The 21,463-nt window shown below is 39.5% G+C and overlaps 1 long non-coding RNA gene across 2 annotated transcripts in view; it reads right to left on the minus strand.

The window, feature by feature from the left end:
• LOC125485610 overlaps nt 1–9,275 on the minus strand; it is a 47,508-nt gene extending 38,233 nt beyond the window's left edge. For both annotated transcript variants that reach the window (XR_007264316.1, XR_007264317.1), the window contains exon 1: nt 9,168–9,275. This is a non-coding gene — a long non-coding RNA (uncharacterized LOC125485610). The remainder of the gene's footprint in view (nt 1–9,167) is intronic.
• Between the last annotated feature and the right edge of the window lie 12,188 nt (nt 9,276–21,463).

Genomic DNA, 21,463 nt, shown 5'->3' on the forward strand with positions numbered 1-21,463 from the left:
TCGGATTATTTACATTAGAAAGACGAAGTTGAGGGGGGACCTGATTGAGGTCTACAAAATCATGAGAGGTATAGACAGGGTGGATAGCAAGAAGCTTTTCCCAGAGTGGGGGACTCAGTTACTAGGGGCCACAATTTCAAGGTGAGAGGGGAAAAGTTTAAGGGAGATATGCGTGGAAAGCTCTTTACGCAGAGGGTGGTGGGTGTCTGGAACGCGTTGCCAGCGGAGGTGGTAGAGGCGGGCACAATAGCATTATTTAAGATGTATCTAGACAGATACATGAATGGGCAGGAAGCAGAGGGATACAGATCCTTGGAAAATAGGCGGCAGGTTTAGATAGAGTACCTGGATCGGCACAGGCTTGGAGGGCCAAAGGGCCTGTTCCTGTGCTGTAATTTTCTTTGTTCTTTGGAATACCAAAATAAACTCAATTTTTATTTACAGCTATGTTAGGAAAACAAAGGCATGAGTTAATGTTTTGAGTCTGGTGACCCTTCCTCAGTTCTGAGGAAGGGTCACCGGACCTGAAACATTAGCTCCAAATTTTTTCTTCACAGATGCTGCCAGACCTGCTAACCTTTTCCAGAAACTTCTCTTTTTGTTTCTGATTTACAGCATCTGCAGTTCTTTCAGTTTTTAAATAAAAGCATTGTTTATGACCCTGATTGAATTGCTTTTCAAAGGAATGGCAAAAGTAGTGTACTGGATAATGTCTATGTATGCTATTTACATGGACTTCTGGAGGCATTCAATGATGTCCCCTGTAAGAAACTGTTAGCTAAGGGTTGAAGCCCTGAAGGCAATTGATTTGGTTTGATAATTATTGACTGGTGGGAAACCAAGAGAAAGGATAATTGGCAGAAAATGACTAACAATGTCTTTCAAGGATCTGCATGGGATTCCATGATATCACATATACAATGTGATAAATTGTATTTATTAATAATTTAAATGTTAAGACAGAAATCCACAGATTCAAATTTGCCAATGGCATATGATAGGTACGAGTGTAAGTAATGTAGACGAATGCATGAGATTACAGAGATTTGTTAGATTAAATGAACGGGTTAAAGCAATGAAATTGGAATCCAGTATGGGTAAATGTGAGGTCATTGACTTCAGATGTAAAAAGAATAATGTAAAGGGAAACTTAACAAACTTTAGGAACATTACACTGACCTTGGAATGTGCACAGTGTAGGTTTACCAGAATGATAAAAGGTTAAATTATAAGGAAGATTACAGTAACTAGGATTGTATTTCTTGAAATCTGTCATCCAAGATTTCAGATATTAAGTGAAACAGATAGAGCAAATAGAAATAAATTATTCCTGCTGACTGGAGATGGGGAAGATCTAGGAACAGGGGAGACAGTCTTGGAATTAGAGCAAGACCTTTCAGGAGCAAAATTCATAAACAATTCTGCACACAAAAAATGGTCAAGATTTGGAGCTCCCCCACAATAATAAATCAATTTAAATTTTGAATCAGAAGTTGCTAGACTTAATTATACAAAGACATTTAATGGTACGAAGTGAAGGTAGGCTGAACTCCTGTTCTTAATCCAGATGTGGCATGAAAGGGACATTAATGGGATTCTGGTTTTACAAATAAAGGCAGAGTACAAAACAAATAAATTACGCTAAGTCTTTATAAATCACTGGCTAGGCCTCAGCTGGAGTACTATAATTAATTCTTGGCACCACACTTTAGGAAGAGATAGTAAGAACTGCTGATGCTGGAGTCAGAGATAACACAGTGTGGAGCTGGAGGAATTTTCTGAAGAAGGGTCCCGACCCGAAACGTCAGCTTTCCTGCTCCTCTGATGCTGCCTGGCCTGCTGTGTTCCTCCAGCTCCACACTTTAGGAAGGATGTTAAGGTATTGATAGTGTCTGGGGAATTCTCCAGAAGGAGGAACTCCGGTTTTGTGGAGAGACTGGAGGTACTGGGATTTATCTCCTTACAACAGGGAAGGTTAAGAAGTGATTATGAATTGTTTTGATTGCGCAAATGAGGATAAACTGTTCCCATTGTTGAAAGGGGGAGTAACGAGAACACACAGATTGACAATAACAGACAAAAGATTTACAAAGGAGATTTAGAAAGAAGATGGGGAGATTATTTTTCAACTTGGAGTGCAATGCCTGAAAGACTGTGGAAGCAGATTTAATAAAATTATAGAAGAAATTGGATAAATACAGCCCATACCAGGATAACAAACATATTTACCTTGGAAAGCTGACTACACCATGGAAATAGCATTGAGTATTCATTGTTACCATTGACTTCTATTGTTAAGGCATTGCATATAACACATTAAGCATGCTTTCTCAAGCTAACTGGTCAGCACTGCTATGATATTGGTGTATGTGACTACAGGTAAATCATAGGAGATAGAATATTTGTCACAAGATACTAATGATCTACTTTGGAGTCACATCTCTTTTAAATTGTACATTTCACAGGATGAGAGTTCTCACATCTGAAAATATGATAAATATTCAGCATTTATTGCTACAGTATTACCTTTTAAAAATTCAGTTACACTTAGTTTCAATTAGGTTAGTGAGGAAAGGCTGCTAATTTGTTTTTCTGTAAAGAAAACTAGAAACAATTTTAACTTAAAGAAATTTTCAACAGCTAAAGTTTCAATAATTGTTGAATGGCACAGTCGATATTGGTTTTGCGAGCAGAAGTGTTATTGATTCTCACAAAGATGAATAGCTTGCACAGAAATGTCAATGACAATTTCAGAGCAATGATGCTTTAAAATAACAGACCGCTTCATTTCATTTCTTACTTAGGTTTAAGGTGCATGCACCATAATATTTCCTTAACTCCAAAAGATATAAAAAGGAAGGTACCGTCCACGTATCATTGTTCATCAAGCCTCATTCATTCCAGAGCTTTATGGTCTAAAAATGCAGGCCACAGGTTGAATGTGGAATTCCTTGCTAGGTGAAAATGTAAAATTGAAATGCAGTCCACGTTGTCCGTCCTTGTTAATGACAATACTGTAGTTCAACCACATGACATCATCACAGAAGAACGCCAAAAAAACCTCTTCTTAGACTGCCACTATTCAAATATTTAACGCATTAAACACATAAAGGTCACAGGTATCACACAGAGAACCATATAAAAACTTACAGCACATGAGAAGACACAAATTCATGTCTCGAACAATCAAAAACTAATACCAATGTTGCCATCTTTTCTGACACTCTTGTGTCACAAGAATAGTCCATTAGCTGATATGTCTTAAGAAGGATCTGGGCTTTTTACCAAAATATGGATCAAATTATGAAGCTATACATTATTTATTTAGGAGAATGACTTTTGAGACATCCCGGAGCAAATAAGGACAGCTCATTTACAAGAACAAATGCAAATTCAAATATCCTGAAGTAAACTGATGTGCTTTACATGGAAGTATCAAACTAAATCATATTTAAAAACAAATTGCTCCTGTTTAAGTACATTAGGTTGCAGAATGGAGGTTAGTACAGTTGGCCTCCTTGATGCTACTCAGGTAGCCTCCATCACAAGGTTGGAGTGTTGCTAAGGGAAGGGAAGAAAGGTGTTTCAGTGGGCACTCAATGCTAGAAATAGTGGAAAGAGGTCTTAAAGCTGCTCCTAACTGGCTTCTTAAGGGTCTCTATTGACATCGAGGCAAAAAGGCATTCCTCAGCCCTCCCCCAACCCTGAGTGAAGCACATGGAGTAGGACGGGCAGTGCCTGTCACTTCACATTTTCAGTTTTATGGCATCATCCAGCCTCCCCTTCCAACCCACTTCACTGGGTTATAAATTTTGCCTATGTCTTTAGTGTGATGTTACGATTTTTATGTTTAAGTTCAATACAAGGGAAGGTACCTTACCCTACGAATAAAGTATTATTTTGCATTAATGTTCGTCTGTGTTCTTAACATCACATCTGTACATGTAAGTATTTAATGCATTATACCAAAAGGTGATAGATCAATGACTTCAGCCTTCTGGTGTCATAAAACCAGCTGTACAAGAATATCTGAACCACAAATTTCTATTCATATATAAACACAGAGGAGCAGCCCATGGGTACAATGTAAAATGTTTTATCTGTCTTGCTGGTAAAGTACTAAATATTTCAAACATACTCTTTTTAAGTAATAATAAGTCAAGCCTTTGCACTGTGCAGCAAAAATCAGGTTTTATTTCTTTTAATATAAATTGCTTTTGGAAAAAAATTACAAAAACCTTCAGCTAATATGTCTTACTCCAAATTCTCATATTTACACAATAGCTTCACATTTTAAGCCAAATTTGTGCACTCTTTCAGCTCTTTGTTAATCTAAGCAAACATTTATCACAAATCTACAATAAATGAAAAATGTAAATTTTTCATTATTGTAATTGTAAACAGATCAAGCTCACAGAAGCCCAAAACAGTTGGAGATATTTCACATCTGTGAAATGAAAATCAAAAGTGGTGGCGTAATTTTGCGTAAAACACAAGATCTGACAATGAATTTTAGAGACCAAAACAATTTTGAAACCACACATAATAAAATGGCAACTATTCTCTTTCCAAATACACAATAGTTTCTTCAAAGTGCTTAAATTCAAATCTCCATAGCAGTCAGAGAAGTAATTTTGTCAACATAGATAATATGCACTAAAGTATCATTCTATTAAAGACATCCTGCCTAGACCTAGACATGACAAGAACACATAGTTTGTGTTGTCATGGTTGTACCACTGATCTCCAGCCAAAGATCCTGATGCTATGGTAGCAGGCAGAAACAAAAACCAGAGCTCAGTTGGCTGAAATTTAAAATAAAGGTTTCCACAGCAGAAATAATGAAATATTAGAATACTAAGTGTTAAAATACCTTGTAGAGCAAAATATTCTTTCAGCATACTTTATATGTTTGAAGAACAAAACCTAGCAACAAACATGAGGTCCAAATCTGAAAAGTTTGTATTAATATTTTGCAATCATCATTTGTACAGTATTAAGATCACAGACTTTTAAGATCATAGATTTTTGGAAGAAGGTAAAAACAATGGGGAAGGTTTATTAGAATTGAATTTTAAGAACACACAAGAACACAAGAACTAGGAGCAGGAGTAGGCCGTCTGGCCCTTCGAGCCTGCTCCGCCATTCAATAAGATCATGGCTGATCCTTTCGTGGACTCAGATCCACTTACCCGCGTTCTCACCGTATCCCTTAATTCCTTTATTGTTCAAAAAAAACTACCTTTTTTTTTAAAAGCGTTTACTGAAGTAACGTCAACTACTTCACTGGGCAAGGAATTCCGCAGATTAACAACCCTCTGGGTGAAGAAATTCCTTCTCAGTTCAGTCCTAAATCTGCTCCCTCTAATCTTGAGGCTATGCCCTCTTGTCCTAGCTTCACCTGCCAGTGGAAACATCCTCTCTACTTCTATCCTATCTATTCCCTTCATAATTTTATATGTTTCTATAAGATCCCCCCTCAATCTTCTCAATTCCAATGAATATAATCCCAATCTACTCAGTCTCTCCTCATAAGCCAACCTCCTCAACTCCAGAATCAACCTAGTGAACCTCCTTTGCACCCGCTCCAGTGCCAGTACATCCTTTCTCAAGTAAGGAGACCAAAACTGCACACAGTACTCTAGGTGTGGCCTCACCAGCACCTTGTACAGCTGCAACATAACCTCTCTGCTTTTTATTTCAATCCCTTTTGCAATGAAGGACAAAATTCCATTTGCCTTCCTAATTACTTGTTGTACCTGCAGACCGACCTTCTGTGATTCATGCACAAGGACACCCAGGTCCCTCTGCATAGCAGCATGCTGCAACTTTTTACCATTCAAGTAATAATCCTTTTTACTATTACTCCTACCAAAATGTATGAATTCACATTTATTTACATTGTATTCCATCTGCCAGACCTTTGCCCACTCACTCAATGTATCTATGTTCCTCTGCAAAGTTTCATAGTCCTCTGCACACTTTGCTTTGCCACTTATCTTAGTGTCATCTGCAAACTTTGACACCCTACACGTGGTCCCCAGCTCCAAGTCATCTATATAAATTGTAAATAACTTGGAGGGATTCCATGCAAACATTTGGTGAAATGCATTTGTACATTGTACTATTGCAGCTTACCAAAGTCATGCAACTTGCTTTCACTTAAAAGTAGTTGCCATTATAACACACTAACTGAAATATAAGGTCAGAGACGTGAAGCTAACCTTGTGTGGATTTTTAGAGTCAGATTTTACTGATCGAGTCAGAATGGCTCTGGACTTTCCTCCCTACTGTTGAGGAAATAAAAGGTGACATCAGACAGAATTTCTTCCATCTCAGTAACTGAACTCTGAGATGGGTACACAATAATAAATAAGAGTAGCAACTCTGTTATCAGTGTGAAGACATAGTTCTACAAGCTACATTGCAATCTACATCTCAGTGAGAAGTAGAAAAGCCTGACTGGAGAAATTTTGGAGGTCTTGAAGACAAATATTGAACCCTTTAAGAAAGGTATGTGTTCAAAATTAGAGCTAATAAGGCTACCAACGTGTTCAGAAGCTCAGAGGCTGTCAACCATCAGCTAGGGAGTATTAAAAGGGAGCCGTTGAGAGACATTCCAGGCCAAAAAAGAACAATGTATTGGAAAATAGGAAGAAATATTTACAGTAGAAAGATCAATGCCAGAGGGTAAGATGTAAATATTGAGGGAGAACACGACACAAAAGGAAGCATGTTCAGCTTGAGGGAAGCAATGCTCCAACTGCAAGAAGGAGAATGAATTTTGCTATGCCTAGTCCCCAACAAAGGGTTCCCAGTTTGATTCCAGATGAGATACCTATAAGGGTTATGCTCCCAGGTGAAAAGGGATGAAGTAGCTTCCCATCTTAATTCAACCTCTCTCTCAGTTTGTCGCAACAAGCTAAATTTAAAAAGGAACCATTTCTTCACAGATACCTTCTCAGAATCTGAATGCATTTATGTCTTAAGCAAATTAAACAGGCTTTCTTGTGCTCAAGAAAGGTTAAATTTATTAACTGCTAAAAAGAAGAAAAGATAATTATAAACACGGCATACGTACATGCAGATTAGAAATGTGAATTGAGTAAGATGCAACTGTTAAAAGGTATCAAAGGCAGTCTCTATGTTCCGTGAAGATTCGATGATGGAATGATGTGCCCTTTAAGCTTGTAATGTTGACATTGGTTGCGAAGCAATTGTTTTCAAGATTCTTGGCTGTGCAGTTAGTTGACAGGCTTTTGTCCTGTTTCCTTCCTGACATCGCTGGTTTGCATGGTTTCCAGAATTCCAAAGTGAGAGACCATTTGTCTTTTACTGTCAGTAGAGATGTGCCTTCTGGCTGTACTCAAGCTGTGACCTTCACAGCGCACTAGTCAACAATAGCATATTGCTGAGTAACAGCATACAAACTAAGGGTTGCAGTTGGTTTAAAACCTTTTTTTGTATATTCCTGAAAGCATGTAAGAGAAACATGTCTGAAATTTGGGACATAGTCTATAGGAGTTGGTTTTCTACTTTGTGGGGTCGTCAGCCACTCATCATCTCTTCCTTTTACGCCTCTCTGTTTAAAGTTTCCTTGAAACTCTACAGGTGTGATACTTTACGTGTTTGCATGGGGTTTTGACAAATGGCCACTGAATTTACATCTACAGTCACGTTTCGAGCGTATGTCTTCTTTTATAGAATACATTTTAATTAGAAATTCCATATGTCTGCAAATAATCCAGTCTTATGATTTGTTGCTATGAGATTTCGCATGCATGTGTTCAGCTCGAAAGAAGCCTATGAAGATAGTTGCTGGAGAGCTGTCAGACAATGATGCCACTGAATCACTCCATATCATAAAACAGGTTGGCATGTCATATCTAAAGGTGAAACATAGTTTGTGACTTTAAGAATGAAGACTGCAAGACAGCATCAAGTGAATAAGAAGCATTAGGTAGACACCCATGCTTCATGAAACAGCATAACCTTCACATACCTGTGTGAAGTGGTTGAAAAATGAAGTCTTCAAAGGTAAAAGTGAGGCTATATAATGGAATGATACTCATCCCATGAGGACAAATGAAGCTGAGAGCACTATGCAATAGGAAGAATGAAGATCTGGAGTTCTAGATAGCAGACGGTCACCAAACTCCATTCATCTCAGCTGAAGGAAGTCGAATGCTGGGTTTGGTAATCCTACATGAAGAGATTTGCAGTGTGTCACAGGCCTCTAAATTGCTGAACGTTGAACTGATCCTAGGAGACTACAAAGATGTATTTACAGGTCTTGGATGTTTTCTAGGTGAATATGAGTGTCGACTAACCATTCAGTATATGCCATGGAGAATTCCAATAGGCCTTAAGCCCAGCCTGAAAGACAAGATAGAGGAACTGGCAGCTCCACCAAAGCAGGAGATCTAAAAATATGGAAGGAAAGACAAGCGGGCAAATAAATTGTTCTTTAAAGAACTGGCAGTTAATGGGAAGCAAACAAAAACATAAGAGGCAGTCATCACAGAACAACAAACAAGAAAATGCAATAAAGAATGGAAGAATAAAAATTTGCAATTGAAAATACCTGATGTCAAGTACATAGTTTATATACTGACAGCAAAAAGATTTCACATGATCCTGACAAAGTAAGAGCAGTAGCAAAAATGCAATGATGAGCAGATGTGAAAGTTGTGTAGTGATCTGATGGGTTTGTGAACAACTTGACAACCTGGGCCATCAGAGTGTGAGCCTCTGTGCAAACTCTTTGCTAATGATGTGCATCGGGATTAAGGCTCAGAACAAGAATCATTCGAATCAAACAATAAGCTTTAGAAGTCAACCCAGCAAAGACATTGGGCAGAATCTTATAAGGTTCTGAATGACATGGTCTATGGTGTGGTTTGTAGTAGAATCAGACGAAAAGTCTGGTCAGGCTGATCTCAACATCAGGAGCATCCTACTCCATCTTTTATGCTTCTCCTAAGCGGCTTGGTGAGTTTCTCATGAGGTAACAGCGAGTTATCAATTAAGGGGGATGGTTGCTTGTTAATCACTGCAACTTGAATCATCAATATTCAGTCTCCCATTTACCAAGCTCACGAAGTAAGCTTGACATTTAGAAAACTCGATATGGAAACTAGAGTGAACACCTGGCAGATTCAGCTCACCACTTGCTCTGAACGACCTCCGTGTTGGAGGAGATACCAGTTTAACTCATAGCGTGCCATTTAAAATCTGAAAGCTTTCAAAATCCGGGATGAAATGCACTTGCAGAGTCTGAAATGGAATAAATACATGATTTAGTTCATGAATGCTTGTTTCCTTTTTGACCATATATCGGATAACTTGGCTAATTTCTAACTGCAGGGAATAGGTGATGTTTGGAGAAATGCATTTTTATGTTGTATAATTGTGGCTTGCTATAGTCATGCGACTGTGCTGCAAGATCCTTTAATTTTAGAAGTAGTAGCTATCAAAACACATTACAGAAACCCAAATGCATCAAACCCACTCCAGTGCCAGATTCACATTGGAGCAATTGCAGTGTATTAACATCCCTCAATTCAGGTACGTCTGCAAAAGTATGGAAGTCAGGCTTCATTCTGTCATGGAACCTCTCACAGATAAATCATTTCAAATTTGCAATAAGTCCCAATGTGTGTCCCCTTGAAACCAAAGTGAATATTTTGACAGAGTAAGCCTCAGGAACCTACCACAGGAAAACAAGGTAAGTAGCTTCTGTAGTGCTTATTAAAAAAAAAACTTTTAAAGGGATTATTCCAATCCTATTTTTGGACAAGTGCAAGGTACCTTGGACAGCATTTTTTGGATCCCTTCTGCCAAGTATGAAACATGGAATTCTTTAATTATGTGGCCACTGGCAAAGTCCCAGTGGAGGCCATAATTTTCTCTTTTGCATTAACTAATTTACACTCACTCACGTGAGGCACTGTAATCTGATTAAACCAAGCTCCAGGAAATTTACAATTGGTGGAACATCCTTATAAGTAGCTTCCAAAACTGTCAATGCCTGACATAATAAAGATGAATGATAACAATTACTCTGGTCTCCATATACTTGAATGCTTTTATATGTTTGTATAACTTCATCCTTAGTCTAATTCTTTGAAAGTCAACTTGTTAAGAGCTGACTGGTGAGCTTCTTAGCCTATCATAGGCCTTGACAATACAGCTTCTTCGTCCATAAAATCTTTGGTCAAAACCTCACCTTTAGGGCTGAAGCTGAGAAGGTAAATGGTATCCTTTTGCTTTTCATGGGGTGGGAGTCAAAGGGAGAAGGCTTTAGAGGGGATGGACACAAAAGGGCAGAGGTTAGGCTTTCAAAGGCTACCCACTTGCCCCATCTGGCCCTCTGTCTGGGGAAAATAGAACCCCTTCCTAAAGTGGCATGCAATGGTTTCCCTAATTGAGAAATCAGCCCTTTTTCTTGCCAGGTGTAGATGCAGGTAATCAGGCACATGGCAGATTGAAGCCCTTTAAGTGACTGTAATTGAGCACTTAAGGGACTTAGTTGTGGCAAGTTGAGAAAGTCCCTAGTGGATCTTGATTGGTGACCTAGTGAGGAGTCGGGGGTGGGAGCATGTCTCCAGAGCCAACTCACATAATCATTTCCCATTCATACAAACTTTCTCACCACCTCAGACTGGAAAATTCTACCCTTCGTCTCCCCACACTGGTCGATGTTTTCAAAACAATAAAGCCTTTTGGAGAATTTCATTTGCGAAGCTAGAACTAAACCTCTTTATCTTCCTGAAACAGACATTTTGGTAGTGATACTGTTTCTCTGCCAAAAAAAAATACAGCTATTTTGTTTTATTCAAATCTGATAATGAACAACTTTCTTGTTGTTTCTGACCTATTGCAGAATACTACTGTGCCCAGAAAAGCACACAATATAACTTTAAGTTACTTCTAATCAGTAACAGCTGATATATTAGATGTAATGTGTTCATCAAAGTAACATGATCATTCTTTTCTACACAGTTATAAAGTTTTCATATTAAACCCAATAGTTTCTTTTAGACAACGGCTCTTCCACCTCCAATCTTTCCTTTAAAACCAGATTGTTTGATTTTTAAGCAATTTGTATCTGGTAGAACATTTCACTTCAAGTAATTTTACATAATTAGTCAGTTATCAAACGATTGATATATTTGCCAGCTGACACTTTTCTGATGCTTCTACATTTAACATGGGTAAAACAAGCCATTCACTTATACCAGTTGCTATATGTATAACCTCCTGTATGTCTTTGAGTAATCTAGTATGTATTCTATGAGAGAATTGGATCAGGCTCTGAGCGACATGGGGTATGCAAGGTGAGTGGTAAAATCCAGTGAGACGTTTAGTGAACTATGAAGTTGAGATTATCTCATTGCATCTTATGTCTTTTTCCCAAGCGATGTGGAGAGATTCTGGTGAGACAGTGGTGAGTTGCCAATTGATGCTTAATTGCTGGTTAAACACCTTGTTAGCAGTCCAACTCATGACTGGTTGCGATCTTACCAAACTCGACATACAGACTACCCATTGTGAAAATTTGACATCAAAACCAGAGCTTGGTAGACTTAGCTTGCTGCTTGCTCCGAAAGACCTCCATGTTGGATGCTGGGCACCAACATTTCAGACACACTGCATAGGCACTGGCACACCAACCCTTACATCCATAAAGGATAAGGTGCCAAATGACGGGCAGCATAACACCCGCCTTGACTCTTTCTGCCCTATTGTGGACTGTTGTGCTGTGGATTCAGAAGCAAGTATGATGGAAGATGAAAGTGGATGGCACAGTTATCATTCTTGGTGCAAGCAGGGGAAGTTTCCCGAAAGAGTAAGTTGGCAACAAAGAGGGCATGCAGGGTTAGTGTTGGCGCAGTTTGGATTACGTGAGGGTGAATGGCGAACATGTTGCATGCATTAATTAAAATGGTTGAACATGGGCTTTGAGTGGAGGTGGGTGCAGTAGGAGAGATAGAGTGAGTGTGAGGCATCAGAGAGAAATGGTGGCACTCATGCTGTTGGAATGGACAGGGACATTGACCTTCTTACAGAGCTGAGTATTTCTCTAGACAGCCAACACCATTTCAACATAGGTGGCAATCTTGGACCAGGTTGGCATGGTCTGATCTCATGGCCTCCACTAATGGTCCTGGGGGAGGAAGAAGTCCCCCTAAAGGTCAATCATTTAAGAAAGAAATAAGGAGGAATTTCTTCTCTCAGGGAGAAATGTTCTGCAGAATTCTTTACCATAAAGGCTGTTGAGGTTAAATCATTAAGTAAATAAATTAAATAATAATTAAATAAATAAATCATTAAGCAAAGCTGAGACAGGCAGATTGATAAACAGAAGGGAATCAAGGTTTATAGGGAAAAAGTAGGAAATTGGAGTTGAGGATTATCAGATCAACCATGATCTCATATTGAATGGCAGAGCAGACTCAATTGGCTAAATAGCCTACTACTGTTTTTGTGTCTAATGGTCTTTAGTCCCACCTGTGCATCAGCCTAACCAGCAGAAGCTCCAATACTATGCCTGCAAAGTGGGTTGCTGACTCCCCCCTGTCCAAGGCAAATGTCAGCCCTGGGAAGATTGTGCTTGTCCAGGTGCACAACAGTCTTAAATACAGCCTTGGCACCAGGGTTGTCGGTCATTTCTGGGATCGCCAGTGAACAGCAAGTTTCTCTGGGAACAGCGCATAGTAAGATTGGTCAGAAAACAGACTTAATACGTGCCATGGGGACCGAAATACCAATTAATATGGCAAGTTTGGTAAGGTATGACAAGAGAACTTGTTCATCCTTGCAGTAAGAATCACTCCACCACTTGGCCAAAAAAAACTGTAAGATTCAGCCCTATTATTCTGTTCTATGTTTGGCGTACAGGTGTGTATATGGTATTCACTTGCTTAATAAACTGTAGTAGCCATACAATTGGTAATTGTCCCCAATACAATACTAGTTCAAAGATGTTGAGCCAACATATAATGTTGTCAGTGTTATCATCTGTATGCTGTGTACTGTACACATTATAATTGCAATAGGGGATTGGCAATATTTTTGAAAGTTATTGCTGCAGGAACACACGTATACTGTAGAGGTCTACATATGTACTGAAGAATGGAAACATAGAAGGTAGGAGTAGGATTAGGCCCTTCAAACCTGCTCTGCCATTCAATATCATGGTTAATGATCCAGTTCGGTATCCAATTCCACCTTTCTCCACATACCCTTTGGTTCCTTTAGCCCTCACAACTATATGTATCCTACTTCTAAAACAAGTCAATTTTTTGGCCTCAACTGCTTTCTACGGCAGAGAATTCCATAGGTTCCCCACTCCCTGGATAAAGAAATTTCTCCTCATCTCAGTCCTAAATTGGCCTACCCCGTATCCTTAAACTGTAACTGTGAATTAACTTAGTTAACTTATTAATTAAACATGATATCTGCCACATAAACAGGTAATGTATATTTATTTTCCACAAATATGTTTAGTACTCCTGCAACCTTCTTGCCCATTTTTATTTATAAATACTCTTACTCAGTTTCTTCCTGCAAAAAATGGCAAACTTTTTAAATCTTTCATATCTATGTTTTTTGTGAAATATTTTTTATTTGAAACTGTACACAGACCATACCTTGAGAGCCAATATTTTTAACAAGCTAATCAACAATCAATTACAAAGTGAAGCCAAATACTTCAGTACTAGACATGGCTTTGAGAATCAAGTATGGCTCTCACCCACAGTTCACCAGTATCTCTGGGGATTGCCTAGAAGTCTCACTTGTGCTTATGGAAACTGTTCATGACAAAACCACAGTTATGTGCAGAAAATGGTAAAAATTAATAACATAGAACCAATCTACTGGAACAGACAAAGTTGTTGCTCTGAATCAGACTTGCTATGTGAACAACTCTACTGCTTAGATGGCAATAAACTGGGACTTGTTCAAAATGTATGGATGAAATTTAACAACGATTCAACCATCTTAAATATGTCTTTTCTGAATATTGAGTTACAGGGTTATTATCCTTAATTGCAAAGTGCAGGGTGAAATCTTCCCAATGCCTGAATGATGTGGGCAATGGCCAGTCAATTGTAAAAATATAGCAATGTCAGATAAAGTGGTTTCTCATCATCGAGAACAAATGCCTGATTTTCCACCCAAGGTTTTAACAGAGAGGCAAGAGTTTCTTTCATGAACAACGAGGGGCTTATTTGCATGTATTAACATCGCATTATTATCTAATCTTGCCTTATTTACACACAATTTGCTGTTTTTCCCACGCAGTAAAAAGTAACAACTTCCAACATGAAAGTCAGAGGGGATCCCTAGCAATGTCAGTTCGGAGGTTGTTCCTCCAGGTCTCCACCTTTGCCAGGAGTTCCCAACATCTCAGGACCTGCTCAGTGGGTAGTGATAGCCCGCATTCTTCATCCAAGGAAGTTGGCATTGAACATGCATCAGCCTCACAACAGCATCATGGCACATCCCTGATTCACTTCAAATACACTTCAGTACTTCAATACTATGCTTGGAGATCATCAACACTTTCCATTGCTATATGCTGCCAGACTGCCTAGTGCACAGGGACAGAGACCCATCCCATTGATTGGAACACAGTGCATCTCAGGGCTCTGAGCATATTATCTTAGTGTTCACTCACTTTGCACTTAGTTTATTGCTTACAGAAGCTCTGCTTACAGCCCTGCGTTTTGGCACATTTCTATATCATTCAGAATTTACAATCATTCCATTATTTCTGTTTTGCCTTATCGCTCATTGTAGACACAAAGCCAGGCAGCTTGTCATGGTTGTCAGCAGCAATCAATCAAAGTGGTTGGCGGGGGGAGGGTGGGGTGGGGGGTGCATCATGTTGCTGTACTGCACCCTGCTACATCAATCTCATACCCACACCATGTACCCACAGCGTACGCGGCAAACACACTGAATGCACTTCAACCAAATGAACTTATTTCAAAGTCTACAGGGAGTAGTCCTCAATCAGGTCCAGGGGGACTGTCATCAATCAGAGGTTCTGCCACAGTCAGCCTTATGCACAATCTGATCTCAGGGGCTTGGACACAGTCAATCGCTTGCTCAGGATGTTCAAGGTCAGAGATTATGTGTGGTTATAATTCAGGGAATGGGCCATGGTCAATTCTGCAGGTCCAGTGTACAGTTTGGGAATAGTGATAAATCAGTCAGGGAGATGCACAGTGATCAGTCAGGGCTGTCCTTCCAAGTTGGTCAGTCTTCATCAATAGAACAAGGTCTCACTTAGGTGATGTATAAGTCATGTGTGATCATCGGTGTCACATCCTAGAAGTTTACACCAGGTAACTTGAGAGCTGCAGGTTGCCTGTATCCTGGAGACCTCTCAGGTTCTTGCTTCATTTCAAGGTCTATATGCAATACAAGGATGGGTGCTGGGAGACACAGGCTAGCCTCTGCAACCATGGCTGATGAATATCATGCAAGCCCCCCTGACTGAGGCTGAACATAGATACAATGCAGCACGTCCTTCGACCAAGGCCATCATGGAGCACATATTATAGGCCTCCTCAAGATGATGCTTGGATTGGTCTGGGGAAGTTTTGCAGTTCAGTCAAGATAGAGTGTCCTGCATATTCCTAACATGCTGTGCTCTGCACAACTGGATCAGGCAAAGAGGGATGTGATGGTTGCTGAAGAGCTGGGAAAATGGCAGCAGACTTCAGAGGAGGAAGATGAGAACATTGATCAGTAGGAACATAACTTTCAGCATGACAGAGCATTGCAGCATCTGGTGCAACAAGCTTAATTGACCCCAGCATCTGCAGTTCCTACTATCTCTGAAACAAGCTTAATTGACATCCATTTTCACTAGGTCTGAAATGAGTGGAAGCATCATTTATTGAGTGTAAATTTGCTGTTGTTCAAAATGCAAGCAACCCCTGAAAAGAAATTTTTGATTTGTTGTTTCGATATATTCCGATTGTTTAGGCCTGCTTTCTCTTGAATTTAGAAGGTTAAGGTCTAACTAAAGTCTTCAAGATATTAATAGCAAAAGACAGGGTAGATAAACTGGCTGGGGATACCAGAACTAGGAGACATAGTTTAAAAATTAGGGCCAGACCATTCAGAAGGCATGTTAGGAAACACTTCTACACATAAATGGTGGTAGAGATTTGGAACTCTCTTCCACAAATGGCAGTTTACGCTAGCTCAGTTGTTAATTTCAAATCTAAGATAGATAGGCAAAAGTATTAAGGGATATGGACCAAAGGCCAGATATCAGTCATGATCTCAGTAAATGGTAGAATAAGCTGGAAGGGCTGAATGACTGACTCCTGTTCCTATGTTCTTATGTACATGGAATTGTTAACCATAGACCAGAGGTAGGAAGAGTTTAAAAGTTATGCAAAATGGTTCTGCCTCCTTTTACAGTTATCATTAAATGTGGCAGTATAACTTGTATTGTGTTCAGTAAGGTGAGTTGTGACAATGTGACTGAAAAATATAACTACCCGTAAAACAATGTTTTGCAGATTGTCACCTCTGCCAACTGGTAAGATGTCAAGTAAAGAATTAATCATGTAAATTGGAAGAATTTTCAGATAATAATGTTCATATCATGGAAAAACAGGTACAGTGCATGTCTCACCATTGACAAGATAGTCTGGTATGATATCAATGTGCAAAATATAATCTTTTCCCATTGCTTTTATACATTCTGTCCAGACATGTACCGAGAACATCAAAGCTGTTATGTGGGATAATGGTTACTCTGATCAGATTATTTCTCACTGTATATCACACAAATTTATGAGTCAATCCAAGGCTGTCATTTTTGGTTTAGTGCCTAGTCTACCTCAGATTATCATTCAAGGGTAAGGTATCTGAAAAATTGCGCAACAGGTAAAGCTAGCTGTTTTTGATCCTACTATGCAGTAGCACCATAAGTAATGTTCTCCACTAATAGAAACATTGAAGACAGGAGCAGGACGAGGCCATTCAGCCCTTTGAGCCTGCTCCGCCATTCATCACAAATATGGCTGATTGTCCAACTCATTAGCCTAATCCTGCTTTCTCTCCATAACCTTTGATCCTATTTGCCCCAAGTGTTGTATCTAGCTGCCTCTTGAATACATTCAATGTTTTGGCATCAACTACGTCCTGTGATAATGAATTCCACAGGCTTACCACTTTTTGGTGAAGAAATGTCTCCTCATCTCTGTCCTAAATGGTCTACCCTGAATCCTCAGACTGGTACCCCTAGTTCTGGATACACCCACCATTGGGAACATACCCTCTGCATTTCCCCTGTCTAGTCCTGTTAGAATTTTATAAGACTCTTTGAGATCCCTTCTCATTCATCTGAACTCCAGCAAAAACAATTCTAACCCTCAATCTCTCCTCATACATCAGTCCTGCCATCCCTGGAGTCAGCCTGGTAAACCTTTGCTGCACTCCCTCAAGACCAAGAGCATCCTTCCACAGAAAAGGAGATCCTAACATCAAGCCAAAAGACTTTCAGTCTATCACACGAATAAGTAATGTGGAAAATGCATTTCAGTGTTAGTGTGATGGCTATAGTGTGATGTCCAAAGGCTTGCAGATGGTATCAAACAGGACATCCCTTCAGCCTTTTGCAACAAATAAAGAACTGACCGTGAGCAATCATACCTGCAAAACTCAAGACAATGTGAAACATTAGATGAGATTCCACAGTTGGATGATATTTGTTAAAAATTCTTGAGTGTGTTAAGACTTATGTCAACAACCAATTTTGGTCTGTCTGTCAGGCTCGCAGCACAGTGCACTTGTGCATACTAGAAAAGACACATTAATACACAGAGCTCTATTCTTTGCAGACAGAAAGAACACTGCACCTGTGTTTGTTTTTTGGTAACAGCATTCTCTGGTTCATTTTTCAGGACAATGTTTTCACCAATCAGAGTCAATCTTTCTGCTTTAAAATTTCAACAAAGCTTGGCAGCTACCAGTCATCATTTAACTGGTGCATTTTTCATGGGAACACCTCTTACCAATAAAAATCTGTTTGTTAACTGATCAGCACTCCCCCTCTCAAATACCATAAAGTTAATTAGAAACATAGAACATAAGGATAGGAGTAGGCATCCGACCCATCAAGCCCACTACAACTTTTAGTATGATCATGGTTGATGCTCTATCTCAGCATGATATTCCCATTCTCTGCCCACAGCCCTTGACATCTTTTAGTTTCTACAAATCCATTTCTTTCTTAAATATGTGCATTGACATGGCCTCCACATCCTCTGAGTAAAGAAATTTCTCATCCCTGTGTTTAATGGCTTACCGCATATCCTTGGACTGTGACTAGCTGTTCTGGACCCCTCCAGCCAGGGGAAATGCCATGCTGCATCCTATCTGACCAGGCTTGTTAGAAATTTGTGTTTCAATGAGATTTCATTCTTCTAATCACCACTGATTATAAGCCCAGTCTCCTCATATGACAAACCTGCCATCCTAGGAATTAGTCTGGTGAATCTTCAATGCACTCCCTCCATGGCAAATGCATCTTATCCTGGGTAACAAGACAATAACTGCACATGATATTCAAGATGCAGCCTCACTAAGGCCCTGCACAGCTCCAGCAAGACTGCCTTACTTCTGTGCACAAACTATTGTGCAATGAAGACCAACACACCATTTGCCTTCCTGCTTGCTGCAAATTCATGCTTGCTTTCAGTGTCCAATGTAGAAGGACACCTAGGTCCCTTTGCACATAACGTTTCCCAATCCATTATGATTCAAATAATACTATCATTCTATTTCTCCTTCTGAAGTGGACAACTTCACACTTATCCATATTATACCGCATCTGCCATACACCTGCCTATTCACTCATTTAAATTGTCAAGATGTCTCTTTACATTCTCCTCAAAACTCAATATAACTCAATCTTCAAACTAGCTTTGTGTCATCAGCAAACTTGGAAAGATTGCATTTCATTTCCTCGTCAAGGTTGTTGATATATATTGTGAGTAGATGGAAACACCAAGAGCCCAAGCACTAATTTCTGTGATACCCTACTTGTCACTGCCTTCCACTGCAAAAATGACACATTTATTCTTACTCTCTATTCCCTGACTACTAACCAGTTCTCAATTTGTGCCAGGACATTTCCACTAATCCTATGTGCTTTGATTTTGCACAATAACTTCTTATGTGGGATTTTATTAAAAGTTTTCAGAAAATCCAATATAACCACATGCACTGATCTGCTTTTACATTGGTATTTCCTACGAATTGTCCTGATGGGTGCAAATAGAAAAGCTTCAACAAAATGTGTCTTTTTTCAGCAATACTGAGGTTCTGTACAACCAGACCACATTTCTTATAGAGTTTGTCAATTCTGTTCATAAAGGGTGAGGGCACAAAAGGTCCTGTGGGATTGAGGATGAAGGGCTGAGGGTGCATGGGGTTGAGGGGTAAAGAGATGTGGGAATTAGATGAGGAGGGTTTTCAAGTTTTTGGGGCGGCACGGTGGCTCAGTAGTTAGCACTGCTGCCTCACTGTGCTACAGACCTGGGTTCAATTCCATCTTCGGGCAATTGTGCAAACTCCACACAGACATTCTCCCCATGTCTGCATGGGTTTCCTCTGGGTGCTCCAGTTTACTCCCACAGTCCAAAGATGTGCAGGTTAGGTGGACTGACCATGGGAAATGTAGAGTTACAGGGATAGAGTAGGGGAATAGGTGTGGGTGGGATGCTCTTCAAAGGGTCGGTGCAGACTCGATGGGCTGAATTGTCTGCTTCCACACTGTAGGGATTCTATGATTTTAAGTAGTAAGAACATTTAACTGTGCATGGATGAGCCACTGATTGAATCAGAATCACAGGGCACAAGTTTTTGAGAATGGAGTTGAGGGCTTTTGTTTGTTTCGTCTGTATTTGACCTTTCTCCAGGTCAGTTAGGACCAGCATCTACACAAAGTTCTGCATGCAGGTGGGCCAAAAGTGGTTGTTAGATCCTGATGGCAGGATTTGTCCCATTTCCTGATAATATGCAGCCATTGGCAAAGCTTTCATGATAACTCAGTTCAAAGTTGTAGTTACATTTAATTTAAAGGTCTCATCAGAACTACACATGCTGATATTTGTGAAAATTATGGTTTTTGGTGGTGCATTTAATTTAGACAATACAAGTCATTTTTTTTCCCTGGAGAATGGAGACAATTGTTCATTAGTATCAAAACAAGTACATCAAAACTGATGAAAAGAATGTTTATTTACTTTTGGTATTTAGTGGTAGTATCAAATAAACTGCAGTACAATGTGGCATGAGTAGAGTGCAAAATAAAAGCACCTCTACTATAGCACAGGAAGCAACAATCTTAAAACAACACATGTATTTTCAGATCAATTTCTAAACTGGCTATCAAACTACCAATTTCAGGTTACGCAAGAAAAAGGCTGCAGTGCGTGTATATCACTGTGATAGCAAGAACTGCAGATTCTGGAGTCAGAGATGATAAAGTGTGGAGGTGGAGGAACACAGCAGGCCAAGCAGCATCAAAGGAACAGGAAAGCTGACATTTCAGGTTGGGACCCTTGTACGTCCATTTTTTTAAAATGGGTGAAATTGTTGAAGTTAGTTTAAATTTCAACTTCTACCTCTTCAATCAATATCAATTTTGCCCACAGCCACTCCTTCCACAGCTCATTTGTTGTTGAAACCCTTAACCATGTCATTGTTGTCCTCCATAAACTTGAGGTCAACCAGATCTCTGCTGTCTGCATTTGTCACTACGATGTTGGCTGATCTACACTGGATCCAAATTAAGCAATGCCCTATTTTTAAAATTCTGATCATATTTTTCAAAGCTCTTTGTTACCTCACCCCACCCTATTTCCTCCAGCCCTATAAACTTCCCGGATATCTTCAATTTCCTAATCCTGGCCTCTTAAATTTCCTTTACTTCAGTTTCTTCATGACTGACAGCTTTGTCTGCAGCCACCAAAGCCCTTGAATTCCCTTCCTAAACCTGTCTACCTTTGTTGCTTTAATGATCTTTAAAATCTACCAATTTAATCAAACCTTTGATCATTGCCCTTATATCTCAATGTGTGGTTTGATAAAAAATTTGCAAAAGCTTATGTGAGGTGTCTTGGGATGCTTTACTATGTTAAAGGTGCTATACAAGTTCTGAGGAAGGGTCACCGAAACATTAACTCTGATTTTTTCTTCACAGGTGCTGCCAGATCTGCTAAGCTTTTCCAGCAACTTTGTTTTTGTTCCTAATTTACCGCATCCACAGTTCTTTCAGTTTCTGTATAAGTACATGTTGTTGTTGTAAACTTGAGCTGATATCCTGAAAGCAAATTCAAATCCAAATATGCAGGTTTTAGCAATTGATTTGAAGTTTTGGGCTTAAATTCAGAGTACTCAAATCATTTGCTCTCACGTCTGT

The sequence above is a fragment of the Rhincodon typus genome, chromosome 20, assembly GCF_021869965.1.
Source record: "Rhincodon typus isolate 14 chromosome 20, sRhiTyp1.1, whole genome shotgun sequence".
Classification (NCBI taxonomy): Eukaryota; Metazoa; Chordata; class Chondrichthyes; order Orectolobiformes; family Rhincodontidae; genus Rhincodon; species Rhincodon typus.